Source organism: Anopheles ziemanni, assembly GCF_943734765.1.
Source record: "Anopheles ziemanni chromosome X unlocalized genomic scaffold, idAnoZiCoDA_A2_x.2 X_unloc_66, whole genome shotgun sequence".
Lineage (NCBI taxonomy): Eukaryota > Metazoa > Arthropoda > Insecta > Diptera > Culicidae > Anopheles > Anopheles ziemanni.
Genome location: NW_026689836.1, coordinates 43,685 through 50,000, shown reverse-complemented (window position 1 = coordinate 50,000; position 6,316 = coordinate 43,685). Strand labels below are relative to the sequence as shown.

General features: G+C 48.3%; 1 pseudogene; it reads left to right on the top strand.

The window, feature by feature from the left end:
- Positions 1-718, top strand: part of LOC131292491 (large subunit ribosomal RNA) — a 6,533-nt pseudogene extending 5,815 nt beyond the window's left edge.
- Positions 719-6,316: the final 5,598 nt, after the last annotated feature.

Genomic DNA, 6,316 nt, shown 5'->3' with positions numbered 1-6,316 from the left:
TTCCAGGTGTTCATTTAGGCGATCCAAGATCAGCCGCTCCAAGATCTTACCTGATCCGTCGAGCATCCCAAGAGGCCGAAAGGATGACGGGTCGCACAGGGATAACTGGCTTGTGGCCGCCAAGCGTTCATAGCGACGTGGCTTTTTGATCCTTCGATGTCGGCTCTTCCTATCATTGCGAAGCAAAATTCACAAAGCGTAGGATTGTTCACCCTTTCAAGGGAACGTGAGCTGGGTTTAGACCGTCGTGAGACAGGTTAGTTTTACCCTACTGGTGTGCAAGTACTATCTCAATGGAATTCCTGTGCAGTACGAGAGGAACCACAGGTACGGACCAATGGCTCAATACTAGTCCGAGCGGACTTTGGTATGACGCTACGTCCGTCGGATTATGCCTGAACGCCTCTAAGGTCGTAACCGAACCAGGCTGGTAGTATATGTATAGGAGTCGTTAGCTAGATGGCTAATAACATCACGAGACCGGATTGAGTCTTCTATAGACTCTTTCCATTTATTGGAAACCCTCAAACTGAGCCTATCGCGAGTGCGCTCGCCGAAGTACCTGAAGTGGGAAAAGGCGTTGTGCTTGCCGATCTTCCAAGAATAGTTTCGACTCCTAAGACCACCCGAAAACGACGGGTTTGCAGGCTGGGCGCTACGCATTGAAGAGAGATGTACATTTCGATCCTTTCAGGCGACCCATGCTTGGTGGTTGTGTGCGGTGTGCTCCCCCCGGGGGGCACATGCGGCATACCGTGTGTGGACTAGTTGGACCCACCCTTGCGGTGGACCGACCGGTCAGTGGTGTTTGCGGGTTAACACATGCGAGCGTTGCGGCCCAGAGGCCTTACCGCCTTTCACTGCGGGTTCGTCAAGAACTTGGAGATGGTCGCAACGCATCGGGTCCTCCCGGGGTACTTGGTGTTTGGATGCTGGCTTGGTGATTAAACACTTGATATTCCATCTTCGGATGAATTTCGGGTGTCACCTGTTGCCTAAGACCACTTGCATGTTTAGCTCGCCGTGGGGTAGCAAGCGTTGTGATCTAATGGCCTTACCGGGCAAACACTTTCGGTTCGTCAAGGACTTGGAGTGCCGGGACGGGTTGGCGGATCCATCACTCTGAGTATGCCGGGTTGATACTTGGGGTTGGTTTGGTTTTGGTGACCCAATACTAGATGTACCATCTCGGTGGTATGTCAGTATCACCTATACTCCAGACCACTTGCATGGTTAGCAAGCGTTGTGATCTAATGGCCCAACCGGGCAAACACTTTGGGTTCGCAAGGACTTAGAGTGCCGGGACGGGTTGGCGGATCCAACACTCTGGGTACCTCCGGGTACTTGGGGTTGGTTGAGGACTTGGTGAACACACACTTGATATACACTCTTCGGATGTACTTCGGGTGTCACCTGTTGTCCGAGGCCACTTGCATGGTCGCAAGCGTTGTGATTCAATGGCCCTACCGGGCAAACACTTTGGGTTCGCAAGGACTTGGAGTGCCGGGACGGGTTGGCGGATCCAACACTCTGGGTACCTCCGGGTACTTGGGGTTGGTTGAGGACTTGGTGAACAAACACTTGATATACACTCTTCGGATGTACTTCGGGTGTCACCTGTTGTCCGAGGCCACTTGCATGGTAGCAAGCGTTGTGATACAATGGCCCTACCGGGCAAACACTTTGGGTTCGCAAGGACTTGGAGTGCTGGTAGTGGTTGGCGGATCCAACACTCTGGGTACCTCCGGGTACTTGGGGTTGGTTGAGGACTTGGTGAACAAACACTTGTTGTACACTCTCCGGATGTACTTCGGGTGTCACCTGTTGTCCGAGACCACTTGCATGGTCGCAAGCGTTGTGATACAATGGCCCTACCGGGCAAACACTTTGGGTTCGCAAGGACTTGGAGTGCCGGGACGGGTTGGCGGATCCAACACTCTGGGTACCTCCGGGTACTTGGGGTTGGTTGAGGACTTGGTGAACAAACACTTGATATACACTCTCCGGGTGTACTTCGGGTGTCACCTGTTGTCCGAGGCCACTTGCATGGTTAGCAAGCGTTGTGGTCTAATGGCCCTACCGGGCAAACACTTTGGGTTCGCGAGGACTTGGAGTGCTGGTAGTGGTTGGCGGATCCAACACTCTGGGTACCTCCGGGTACTTGGGGTTGGTTGAGGACTTGGTGAGCAAACACTTGATATACGTTCTTCGGATGTACTTCGGGTGTCACCTGTTGTCCGAGGCCACTTGCATGGTCAACGGTTGAGGTGGTAATGGCGGATCGGTGCTGTAGGGTGCCGGCCTGTTGGCTGCCTTGGCCGGGTTGGTTGGTTAACACTTGATTGAGCTTGCACCCGAGGGTAATGGCACTTGAAGGTGGGTACCGGCCAACTGACCTGGTGTGTTGGTTGGTTGGTGAACACTTGGCGGTACTTGCACTTGGCTGTGCTTGGACTTGAAGGTGGGATCCGGCTGGCCTAGGCCATTGGTGGTTGGTTGGTTGGTTAGCCCTTAGCTGGGCTGGCTGGCTGGCTGGCCATCGGTGGTGTGGTGTGGTGTGGTGTGTGGAGTCGAGCATCGCGCGCCGTTGCCTTCTTCGGAGTGTTGTAGGTACGCAAGTGCTTGCAATGCAAAGAGGTTGGTGATGGAGTGACATTGCCTTCACCATGGAGTTGCGGGTACTTAGGTACTTGCAAGGAGATGGTGGTATGGTGGTGTTGCGTGTGTGGTGTTCGATTAGAAAGATATAATTTCTAAGTCCGGATTAGTGCTGTCAGTGGGGCCGCCGCTAACAGGTCCTGCACGGCCACCGTGGGGCTTGACTTGGCGCTATTCCGGACTTGGGGCGATCACGATGTCCCCGTGCGGGACTTAGAAGATGGAAGAACACAAGTACCCTTATCCCATGACTTGTGAGCGATTGGCATACGTTACCACATGAAGAGAAAAATTGGCTAAGTCCCGGATCCATATTATATGAAGAGAAAAATCGGCTAAGTCCCGGATCCATATTATATGAAGAGAAAAATTGGCTAAGTCCCGGATCCATATTATATGAAGAGAAATATCGGCTAAGTCCAGGATCCATATATAATAACCTAATAATCGGCTAAGTCCCGGATCCATATTATATGAAGAGAAAAATCGGCTAAGTCCAGGATCCATATATAATAACCTAATAATCGGCTAAGTCCAGGATCCATATATAATAACCTAATAACAGGCTAAGTCCAGGATCCATATTATATGAAGAGAAAAATCGGCTAAGTCCGAGATTGGGTCTGTCAGACATACACTTTCAAGATACCACACAAGCAAGCAAGATGGCCTAGTGATGGAACCATATAATATGAAGAGAAAAATCGGCTAAGTCCGAGATTGGGTCTGTCGGAAATACACTATCAAGTTACCACACAAGCAAGCAAGATGGCCTAATGATGGATCCATATGATATGAAGAGAAAAATCGGCTAAGTCCAGGATCCATATAATATGAAGAGAAAAATCGGCTAAGTCCCAGATTGGGTCTGTCAGAAATACACTTCCAAGTTACCACACAAGCAAGCAAGATGGCCTAGTGATGGATCCATATGATATGAAGAGAAAAATCGGCTAAGTCCAGGATCCATATAATATGAAGAGAAAAATCGGCTAAGTCCCAGATTGGGTCTGTCAGAAATACACTTCCAAGTTACCACACAAGCAAGCAAGATGGCCTAGTGATGGATCCATATGATATGAAGAGAAAAATCGGCTAAGTCCCAGATTGGGTCTGTCAGAAATACACTTCCAAGTTACCACACAAGCAAGCAAGATGGCCTAGTGATGGATCCATATGATATGAAGAGAAAAATCGGCTAAGTCCAGGATCCATATAATATGAAGAGAAAAATCGGCTAAGTCCCAGATTGGGTCTGTCAGAAATACACTTCCAAGTTACCACACAAGCAAGCAAGATGGCCTAGTGATGGATCCATATGATATGAAGAGAAAAATCGGCTAAGTCCCAGATTGGGTCTGTCAGACATACACTATCAAGTTACCACACAAGCAAGCAAGATGGCCTAGTGATGGATCCATATGATATGAAGAGAAAAATCGGCTAAGTCCCAGATTGGGTCTGTCAGAAATACACTTCCAAGTTACCACATGAGCAAGCAAGATGGCCTAGTGATGGATCCATATAATATGAAGAGAAAAATCGGCTAAGTCCGAGATTGGTTCTGTCGGAAATACACTATCAAGTTACCACATGAGCAAGCAAGTTACCACATGAAGAGAAAGCCGGCAAAGTCTGGGAATGTTACCACATGAACTGGAAAATGGGCAAAAACCTACCTTCACAGGGAACGTGAATAAGTAAGGCTGTAGACATCGGATCGACAAGCCAAAGACTGATATGGAAAGGAAATGAGTAGTACTAGCTTTCCTGAGAGTTGCAGAGCTTAGACTGCATATGAACGAAAGTTATTAAGCGTCAAAGTCAGAGAAGTTACCCAAAGGAACACAAGTTCCAACTTAGAGCATGTATACCGCCTAGACGGTAAGAGGTACGGCCAGGCTGAGGAATAAGGAAATGTTGGCCAACATGTTCCCTAACTATCCCCCGAAGACCGCAAAGCAATCCAACATCAACCAAGAAAGTTATAGCCCGATCAAGGAAACACCTACTTTGCACCGATATTGCACCAAATACATGTACCAAGCACCTTCGGTTGCATACCTGCAGGGGTTTACCATAGTAGGCCATGGAAGACCGATATACCGAACATAATCACTTTCTATCTCCTCGGGTGTTTGAGATAGCGCTTTGCGGTACAAGAACGAAAGTTAGACTTTATCTTGGTGCATCTTTTTGCCCAAGATCACAAGACCCTATCTACCAAGGCAAGAAAGTTGTGTGGGGACAAAATGTCCAAAAGTGCCCAAAGTGGCACACTTGAACCATATATTCGAGAAAAACACAAGTGTGGGCCCGAGCTAGCAAGTTGAAATGTTCTGACCGTCAGTAGCCCTAGTTGAGGTGCACTTATCATTATATGAGGCCAACGTGCCAGCTAGTCTCTAAAGGGGCGATATGGGTGTTCCAAGGTTTGTACCCAATTGAGGAAAAAACAGGGTAAGGTACGGTGTACCGCGAATAACTCGGGCTATAGATGTCCGATCGATGAGTTTGGCATATGTATGGAAAGGTCTCGACGAGACCTAACTACCCTGAAAGTATGAAGGCAAAGACTTGAATGACCGGGAAGTTATTAAGTGCACAAGTGGTAAAGTTGCACCAAAGTCCATGTTACCCGAAGTGGTACATGAACACCCAATATTCGACCAAAACACAAGTTTAGAGACGAGCTAGCGAGCTACATTGTTCAGACCGTCAGTAGCCCGCATCAAGACACGCATTTCATTATATTGAGCCTAGCCGCAAGCTCGACTCGAAGTCGGTCATATGGTTGGTTGATGGTTTGGACCGACCACGTGGTGTACCAAGGTGATGTACCTTTCATGAATTAAAACTCTGGCTGTATGGCACTGAGCGACAAGCTAAGGTGTGATTTGGAATAGTCTTGAGTGGGATTATTTAGGAAAAATGCGAACAAAAAATCACAAAGTCCTTGGGCGAAGCTATTAGCGAAACATAGAGCAAATTGGTACCAAAAACTATGGAAATGGGACTTGAGTCAAAAATAACCGCAAGTTGGAGAAGAGATAGCAAGCTTGCGTAGAACAATTATATTTGGTGCATGGTATCACCAACAAAAAAGTATATGGGGCCAAGGTGCTGGCTGGCCTCCAAAGTGGAGATATGGGCGATCCAAAGTTTGTACCCAAGTACGAACAAGTATGGAAAAAACAGGGTAAGGTACCAAGTACCAATAATAACTTCGGCTGTAGATGGCCGAGCGAGGCAAACGGCTCACCGTTGGAAAGGTCTTGGGGAGACCTATCTACCCTGAAAGTTTTATGAGGCTGAGTTGAAAGACCACGGAGATATTAGGTGATGATGGTCCAATTCGGGGACCAAGTCGCAGGAAATGGCACTTGACCAAAATCACCCTTGGAAGGTGAATACCGGCTTACCGGTAAGAGATAGCGACTTGGCGTAGAATATTCATAAGTTGGGCGTGTAGAGACGCAACTTTCATTATATGGGGGCAACCCGGTCAGGGTGCTCCAAGTCGGTCGTTTGGTCGGTATATGGTTTGGGCCGACCACATGGTGTACCAAGTTGAGGTATCTTTCATGAATTATAACTCGGTCAGTTTGCCACCGAGCGACAAGTTGCGGTGTGTTTTGGAATGGTCTTGAGTGGGACT